This window comes from Heloderma suspectum, chromosome 1 (genome assembly GCF_057233095.1).
Source record: "Heloderma suspectum isolate Gila_16-S chromosome 1, 16-S_ref, whole genome shotgun sequence".
Taxonomy (NCBI): Eukaryota; Metazoa; Chordata; class Lepidosauria; order Squamata; family Helodermatidae; genus Heloderma; species Heloderma suspectum.
The window spans coordinates 185,327,263-185,337,234 of NC_139458.1; the positions used below are offsets into that span (position 1 = coordinate 185,327,263).

A 9,972-nucleotide genomic window follows, 5' to 3' on the forward strand; every position below is an offset into this window, starting at 1 on the left:
ATGAACGAAAAAGACCTGAGAGGAAGGTATGTAACTGGATGCAACAGCAGCTTTGGCAATGCCCTAGCTAAACACCTTGACAAGAAACGATTCTGCATCATTGTGGCTTGTCTCTCAGAGGAAGGAAGTCAGCAACTTCCGGCCTAAACTTCTCGATCCCTGAAAATGGTGGTGCTGAATTTAACTGACCCTTGCAGTATTGACAAGGCTGTGAAGTTTGTGGGAACAGAAATAGAGGGTCTATAGAGGTCGGTAAGTGGCATCACTGTGCCATCTAGGAATTCCCGCATGTAACTGACTGATAAAAATGTAACGCCGCTTTAAGAAGACGAGGACATATATATTTAGGTCCAGAGCACTTCACAAAGATAGGTAAGCATAAACAACAGCCTCAGATGGGGAAATTACAAGGCACCACATCCTCAGGAATGCTTGCATTTCAGGATGTGGTAAAATGCAAACTCGCTGCTTCCTCCGCTCATGTTTATTAACTGGAAGGAAGTCACTTTGAGTGACATTTTGATCACAAAAGTATGAAGCTGGTCTCCCAGCTGAGGGATCACTGGGCGCAGTGGAAGGGCTGCTCCGCCAGAGGAGAGGACCTTGACCATTGGGATGGCACTTCTGCCCCACAGAGGCTCCACCATTAAAGGTGGCCTAGAAATAATGTTAGATAGGTAAGAGCCCCCCCCCCCCCCCCGGTATGCTCACAAAAAGCTCCATGGGGTAGAAGTAACGTTGGTGTTCTTGCTGGCACCCAAACTAGGGTGTTCTAGGGGTGTGTCTGAGATGGCCTTGGATCCATAGGAAGCCCCTCATCCCCCCAACATGCCCGTGGATTGGGCCCTTAAACTACACCAGGCTGGAGCTGGCATATTTATTTTCCCTCCCACTGGTGTCAATAGGAGGGATTCTTAAAAACAGACTGCAGGGGGAGGAGGAAGGAAAAGAAAAAGCTACACTCATCCCCACCCAGGTTTCACTGAGCCAACAGGGCTTAGGAAGTGGTGGCTCCTCCATCAGAGAACTTTCCTTCCCCGCTTTCCCACAATTTAGGATTACTATGTAAGTGAACAGTAGGGCTGAGCTGAAATAGGAGACACAATTAGAAAAAAGAAGAAATGCATGGGGCAGCTTAGCAATTATTTGAGGAGGATTGTCTGTGAAACAAGGCAAAAATGTCTCCCCATTTGGAGTGACAGAATGAAACATTACTCTCATTCTGATTTAGCTTTGTGGTGCCTTCATGTATCCACATCTGATTAGCTACAACAGGTGTGGGCAGACTTCAGGCTTACAGGATCTACCTTGTTTTTTCCTAGAACCCTGAGATCTACCAACCGGCACCTGGTGCAAAAGTCATATGTTTAGAATTAAAGAATTCTGAGCCCTGGAATTTGTTCTGACTACCAGAACTGAATGGGGCTCACAGTCCTTCTGCGCATAAATCCACTCCAGATTACTCCAAGCTTTCTTCATTTCAGTATAATTTAGGTTCAGGGGAGTCATTTTGTTTTGGCTATTGTTAAACAATTGGGAGGTGGAAATCCATGGTGATCTACTGCGATATACCAGTAGATCCAGATCTACCTTCTGCCCACCCCTAGGCTACAGTACATGGCATCATCAAGAAGCTTATTCAGAGTGAGAGGAATGTACCATACCCTCACTCTGATTTGGTTTTATGACATTCTCATGTAGCCATATCTGATTGGTTGTATGATGACTGATGATTGCTTCAGGGAGACCCCCCCTTTTAAAATTTGTATTGAAGCTCCAGATTATGCAAAGAAGCAACTGTAAACAGGCAGCAAAAATAACGCGAACAAGTGGGGGGGGGGGTGTCAGTCCATTTCCCCCTCTTAACTGCTTTTTGTTCCAAGAATTTTCATGAGCAAAATTTTGGTACAGCCCCAGTGATTTCCTTGAGACAAACTGAGGTACTGGCCCTCTACGGGTCCTTAAGTTTTCACACATTCATCTCAGTTTTCAAGCCATCATACAAATCTTTAAATCGGTTACATAGTGTAAATTTAAAGATAAAAGATAGTTTAGGCGATATCATTTATTTGGTTTATGTATGTTAGTAAGTATATGCATTGTTTCAAATCACACAGGGCTCTTCTTACAGTCATTAAATATATGTTGTAACATTGTGAGAACAGGACAGACCCTAGTCCTACATTACCCATGCATTCTCTGGTATCCTTTTCATGCTTACTGACTACAACACTGTTATTTCTAAAACACTCAATAGGACTGTTGGGCTTGGTAAATAATGCTGGAAGATCTATGCCCATGGCTCCCACTGACTGGATGCAGCTGGAAGATTTGCACACAATTCTGAATGTCAGTCCAATGGGACTAATTGGGATTACCTTGAAGCTCCTCCCACTTCTGAAAAAATCTAAAGGAAGAACAGTCAATGTATCAAGCATTCTGAGTTGACTGGCATTTATAAGTGGTGGCTATTGTGTGTGAAAGTGGGGAGTAGACGCATTCTCTAACAGTTTGCAGTGAGTTACTGCAGATCTGTGGATAATGGATTTTAGATTAAGGTCTCTGATCAAATCTATGAATGTCTGCCGCTCAGGTTGGTCTGATCCAAAGTGTAATTTTGGTTGACATGGAAGAGAACCAGAACAACCAACTGCTTATATCCGGGGTGGGCACCATGCAGCTACAGAGCAGCTACAGAGCACCAAAAGGGTTAAATTTAATTTATAAACAAGCTAAATTTAACCATAGTAATGCTCTGTAGTGCCAAAGTTGGTCCCCAGACCTCCCAAAGTTGCCCAACCCAGTTTATATCACAGCCAATTGTAGGATTACTGTGGAGGTCGATTCCTCACAGCTATAGCATGAATAGGGCAAAGTCAAGAGCATTTAAAGGGCTTTCTGTAGACTCTTCTGCCATCTTGGATGTGCAGGAGTATTTGAGACAGTGCTTAGGTGCAGATTTCCCATCTGCTTTGTATTTATTTTTTTAAGTGGGAGAGTTCAAAGAGGATTGTATTGTGACATTTCTTAAATGGGTAGATTGACCCATACATTTTAACATGGTGGTGGTGAGAGGGGAACAGAACAGAAGGCTAAAACTTGTCACATAGAAGAGGGCAAAGACTTGTACTCCGCAGCCCCAGAGGACAGCAGGAGATCTAACTGGCTTAAGTTACAAGAGGGTAGATTTTGGTTGAACATTAGGAGAATTGTCTTGATGGCAAGAGCTGTTGGACAATGGAACCAATGAACTAGAGGCAGTGGAGGCTGGTAGCTCTGATGTCAGTGGGGTGGTGAATCCACTCTGGGTTTAAGTCAGAACCAGTCAGCAGCTTGGATAGCTCCTATAGAGTGCTGACTGAAACCCAGACTGGATTCACTGCCCCACTGACATCGGAGCCACCTGCCTCCACTGCCTAGAGGGATGGTGGGCTCTCCTTCAATGAAGGTATTCACGCAGAGCCTGGTCAGTGATCTACTGGGGATGCTTCCACTCTGGATTTCCTGCATCAAGCAGGGGGATGGACTAGACGGCCTACAAAACCCCCTCCAACTCTGTGATTCTACAAGTAAGCCCCATTGAACAGACTTCCAAAGCAGCGTGCATCGGATTGCACTGTCCAAGCAGTATAAAATGAGCCCACAATGCTGCTGTTCTACTTGACCCAGTTCTTGAACTGTGCACTCTTCTTTCCAGCCGTTTCTTTTTGTTCAGTAGCAGACAGCCAAATGGCAACATGCTATGAGGAAGCACGAATTTCTAGACCTTTGTGATCCTAACAAGCTTTTTCTTAGCTATGACTTAAAGGTCATTGAAAGACTTGGGGCGGGATCCAATAGGGTGGTTGTGCAAGTGGGAATGACTGCTCGTGCACCCGGAAGGAAGCGCTTGCTGCAGCAATCATAAATTAGCCCAGACTAGCATTTCTGGAGTGGAACAAGTTAGCAGAACTTGCATAAAGATCCTGTTCCAGAAATACTAGTTCGGGCTAGCTTTCCAGGGTTGCTGTTTCAAGCACAAGCTTCCTGTGGCGCTAGTGATCATTCCCGCTAGCACAATTTGATGAGCACTGGTGGACTGCTAGCGTTGGACGCTGCCCTTGGAGGGATAAAAACCACCCCAACGGATTACATTTTTCTGTTTCTCTTCTAGGAGAGAAGTGCATCTTTTTGGAGTAAAGGTGAGCATTATTGAGCCAGGATTAAGACAGGTGCAACAAATTTAGAGTTAATTGAGAGAGCTGTACTAAGGCTATGGAATCAACTGACTCCAGAGGTCAGAGAGTTGTATGGAGATGAATACCTAGTTAAATGTCTTTGGGATGGTTTTACACGTACGCTCCCCCAGCCCTCACCTGTGCTGATTCTTGCAAGGATTTTTAGTCAGATCCACACGAAACTTGTGGGTTTTGTGAAATGAGTTTTTATCAGCTCATTGATGGAAAAGAACTAGCTTAGTTTTATCATGGTGATACGAAGGGGAAAACTCCCCAGAGACATTGCACTGATTGAATTGCCGTTGATCAAGTGGGCCAAGAGCTACATGTATATTATTGGACCTTTTTCAAAGATGGAATTGCAAGTCGGTTTACCTATGGCACAGGTGGGCAGATTGTGGCCCTCCAGAAGTTTTGGCCTATGACTCCATCAGCCTTAGCCAGCATAGCCATGAGGGATGATGGGAGCTGTAGGCCAAAACATCTGGAGGCCCACCCCTGCCCTATGGGGTGATTACAAAAATAACCATGAAAGGGGAGAAAAGAAGCCGTGGGAAACTGACATTTCTTCTGATGGGAAGGGACGACAGTTTGATGCCAGAGCATAAGCTTTGCAGGCAGAAGGTCCCAGGTCCAATCCGCACCATCTCCAGCTAAGGGGATCTTGGGTACCAAGTGATGAGAAAGACCCCCTACCAGAGACCTTGGAGAACCAATGCTGAGAAGGCAATACTGGCCAAGGTGAACAAATAGTCTGACCTGGTAGAAGGCAGCTTCCTTATGTTCTTCAGCCTAACCATTACAGGAGCTAGGGAGACATCAGCAGTGATTTGAAAGTTCATACATCGTTATCTATTCAAGTGCCATGGGCCACATCCCAAACATTTGTCTAAATGTATACCAGGAGCCTTATATTGCATTATTTTATTATTTATTTATTTTATTAAATTTATTAATCGCCCATCTGGCTGGTCACCCAGCCACTCTGGGCAATGTACAAGCATATAATAAAACAGTTTAAAAAAACCCTGATCAATGTTACAAAACATTGTAAAAAAAAAATTACAATGAGAAGGGCAACAGGAAGACACTGTGGAATGTCGAAGTATCTTAGGGCCAAGCTACACATTACTTTGAAGACCCAGGGCAGTATCTAATGGGACCATTTCACAAGTAGCCCCATCTGCCAATTCTGTTGTGCTAGTGGGGCCCACCACTTGTGCAACAGAGATTTACCACTTCCTATAGAAAGCTCTGAAACAAGTGGAAATGCTTGTTTCCTGATCGGGACAGGTTGGCAGAACTCCCTTATACAAGCTCTGCTGACCTGACCTGCCCTGTTCCAGAAATGAGCATTTCCAGCTGCTCTTTTCTGGTTGCTCACAGAAGTGTTAAATCTCTATGGCACCAGTGGTGGGCACCACTTGCGAAATGGCATTGGCAGGGGCGCAATGGAATCAGCGGGGGTGCAGTGCCCCGTTGGATACTGCCCCTTGGGTTGGATCCAGGTTTACTCTGGATCAATAGAAGTGGGACTTTCCCGCCTCCTCCTCCCCACAGCAGCTCCTCCTTTCAGCTCCCTGAAAATGCAACGCAGAGACCCAGGAGACTCCCCTGAATGGGGTGAGCTGTGGTGTGGAGGGAGGATCCCCCAAAATCAGGTGGAGGGACCTTCCACAAGCGGAGCCCTTCCTGTCGCTGAAGACAGCTCCTGCATCCAACCCATAGAGAATAGCTTCATCTTTCTTAGTTACTGAAAAGTAAGCACAGGTCCCCTGATCCAGATTGGGACCCTAGTGTGGGAGGTACAGAGCCCTTAAAAAAAAAAGACAAAGCTTCTAGCTGCATCTTCAGAGTAACTTGTAGTTTGTGTCTTTGTGAACTGTAGAACTGAGGCAGGAAAGATGCTGCAGACTAGAGGTATGCAACCTGGTGCCTTCCAGATGTTTTGCATGACAACACCCATCAGCCCCAGCCAGGATAGCCAATGGTCAGGGATTATGGAAGCTATAGTCCAAAGCATCTGGGGGGGGCACCAGGTTGCTTACCCCTGCAATAGACCATTGAGTCAAGTCTTCTTCCATCAGGATCTTCTTCAGTGGTCAAAACAGACTCCCCCATCTCATCCAGTTAGTCATGTGCTTTGAAGAACAAGAACAGGCAAGGTGCATCTTGACTGTGTGTCTCTAGGACATGTTTAGCAAAACAGACATGCCAGAGGACACATTTAGAGAAACAGGCACAGATGGCTCAAAGAAACTGTAGTTTGTAAATGTAAGATTCAGGTAATAGGCATTTACTATGTATTTTATTCAGGTTTGACTGCTGTGAGAAGTATAATGGGCTACTGGATTTTATAAACAGCAAATGAACACAGCCATAATTAACTGTGTGCGTATGCATGTGTATGTGTGTTTGCACTGCTGTTTGATCAGGATAACGTATTGATGCATTTTCCTTGAAATTCACTATATTTGATGGCCTCTTTATCTGTCTAGCAGTTCTAAAGATGCAAAGATTATCCATGAAAAGGCTATGTGATTCTGACATTTCTAAGGTCACAAAATGTATGGAACATGCGTTGATGGCAACTTATCCAAGTACGTGTGCTATGGAGCTGGATGGGATGCAAAACTGCTGTGGCTTCCACTGTCCTATGCCCTGACATTTCTATCTGATAGGATGCCGAAAATGTTTTTTCCTTTATCAAGAGGCAGTAGTAGTAATCCAGCATCCAGGTTTCAAATCCATGTTTGATGCTAGATGTGCCAGTGTTTTGAAATAAATTGCTGTGTACATGGTGTTCTCCTAAGCCTCTTCTGAACCTATACCTGACTAATATAATTTCTCCTCAGAAACATAATAATAATAATAATACCTATTAGTATTAGATTTATATCCTGCCTTTTTTCCCCTTTCCAGAACCCAAGGCGGCTTACATGATCCTGCTCTTCTCCATTTTATCCTCCCAATAACCCTGTGATGTAGGTTATGCTGAGAGTCAGTGATTGGCCCAAAGTCACCCAGACAGCTTCATGGATGAGTGGGGATTTGAACCCATTTCTTAAAAGCAGCAACAGTCATTTAAAATAATTAAAATTGATGAAATATCTAAGCAGCTAAAACATGGGAAAAGACTATTTTAAAATGCAGCATTAAACATATCATTAAAAATAAAACAAGCAGTAATCAAAAATTCTTTTGAAAGGCCTAATGATGATGACACAAGCTCCCTAGCTTTGCATATCTTGTATACATTTGAGCTTTTCCTACAAGTGTCACAGACTGTTCCTCTCATGTTTCATGGCCATTCGACAAGTCTCCCTCTACCCCATGCAGATCCTCTGGATAATGCTCATGGCATCGGAGAAACAGACTTCAGCCCACGGAAGTTTCTGCCACAGTAAAGCTGCCATCCCATACTCTATTTCCTTTGCATTGAATTCAAGGCAGCTTGCTTTTGAGTAGACTTTGTATAGGATTGCACTCTTAACTGGTAATCTTAACTGGTAATCTAAGGTATGTCTTGTAAGTCTAAGAGACTTACAAGACATACAATTCCTAACTTTCTGTGACAAGTCTTTATATAGGGTTTTCATTATAAGCTGTTTTGAGGACTGTGTGGAGGGTAGAAATGCATTCTCCATCTTCTCAGGGGCACTTTTGTTCATTCTCTACACATTCAAGAGCCAAAGCTGAGCCCTGGCTGAAGCTGAGTCCTGGTGCAAATTAAGTTACAATGCTGGGTTTCCCTACTGTTTTTCTGCTGGTAATTTCTTGGTCTTGAAAAGACTGAGGATAAAGGTTTATTTGTTTGTTTGCTGATTAATCATTGGTAGCTGGTTCAATTCAGTTTATCTGCCCAGCCATAGAACTGGAGAGTATGGCAGTCGAAATGCCAAGCAGGACTCAACATAATGAAATCAGATTTCCTTAAATGCTTTTCAATATACCTAAACTGAACTTCCTATCAAGAAATAATTTCTAATCTGAGCAGGTTCATGTCCTTGTGCCAGGTCCAGGTCATCACAGTTGAAAGAACAAAGTTTTTAAAGGTGATGCAAGAGCATTGTTGCAACAACAGACTATCCACCCTTCATATCCTGCCAAAGAGTTCATTAATCAGCCAGATGAAAACTAAGTCTTACAGCCAAATGTAATTGTTGTAAGTGCAAGAGATGAATGCTCAAGAATGCATCTAAGAATATATCTGTTCACACAAATAGTGGTACTGGGGCAAGAGAGCTCATGCACGCCAACATGGCGATGGGCCCGAGATTCCGCTTTGTACATTACAAGGACGCAGAAGAATGAGAGGAAGGGAAAATCAGTCACACATTATTTTGCACTTCTAGTTTAATGTGCAAAGGAGAACTTGAACATCACCATCCCAATAGTGATATGCAGGACATTTTTCCATTCCTGGTGCTCATGTGGCGTAGTGGTAAATTTTGAAGTGCAGGTGCCCATAATGGGAGTCCCCATAGCCAAGCCCCCAAGGAGTCCAAAAATGTAGTGTGTTGATCCACATCTATCTGTGTTTGTGTGTGAAAGAGACAGACACCACATATACAGATGCACATACCATATTTACTGTTGGGAACACCTATTTCCCCCCAGCTACTGTGAGGACTACAGCTAAGCTCAGAGGAAACAGAGAAATCTGATGGAGGTGGCTGTTGATGTCATCAGCCTTGCTAATCAAAAAGTCCCCACACTTCCACCCTATGAGCCCTGCCTCCACTATACTACTGTGCATCATGCTCTATCGTACACCAGGAGTGTGAACGTAGGAAACATGACTCAGGGATCGTCCGCTTTGGCTTCCTTGTAGCATGCAACTGAGAGACAGTGATGGAATGGGAAATACAGAAGAGACTGTATCCCTCATAATGACCTGTCTCTCAGATAATTGCTAGTAGGGCTCTAAAGGAGGCAGCGGATAGGAAATAGCAATAGACCCTTACTACTTATGTCATACCACTTTGCAACTAACCTGTGGGCAGAAAAGCTGTTATATTTCTATTTGTTGGGGCTTCTGTACTTGACACAAGCGAGTGTATATAAAGCTGCAGCAACAGTTTCAACGGGCACTGTGACAAATCACTGGTTCCTGGTGACATCGCATGGCAAAATACAAGCATGTCCTATAGTGCCTCAGACATGAGAACACTTTTGATTCATGATCCACAATCACCACCCACTAAAGACAACTTCTGTATCTGCCATCTATCTACATTTGGCTTTCAACAATCCGGTGGATCCAGACTAAGAGGCTTTTATTGCATGCTCGTGATTGGTCACTCATGGACGTTTGTGGGTCCTTTCCACAATGTCAGCTTCCAGGATGTCTCCCACACTTTCAGACCTTTATCCCACTTCTTAAAAGATCGGAGATAACCCAATAAGGAATGTTAATCCAATACATCAGCTGTGTGTAATGATGGAGTTGCACTATAACCACAGTGCCATCTAGTGGCTGTAAAATGAAACATATAGTACTGTTGCCTTTTTTTGCCCTTGCTGAGAAAATCAGTTTAAATACCCTGGTCAACTGCCAGTTCAAATCAGAAAGGCTTGCATCTTTTGAGTTTTGCCTTTAGAAAAGCTATTTCTTTAATGCTATGTATCATTATTATTACTGCTATTGACAAGCTATTCATTTTCCTTTTTTCTCACACCACCTTAGAACTGTGTAGGTTAGGTGAGTTTATGGGCCAGCACACTAGATTCATTCCATTATAAAACACAGACA

The 9,972-nt window shown here is 43.7% G+C and overlaps 1 pseudogene; it reads left to right on the forward strand.

Moving 5' to 3' along the window:
- On the forward strand, positions 1-6,974 carry LOC146358490 (retinol dehydrogenase 7-like; annotated as a pseudogene).
- The last annotated feature ends 2,998 nt before the right edge of the window (positions 6,975-9,972 follow it).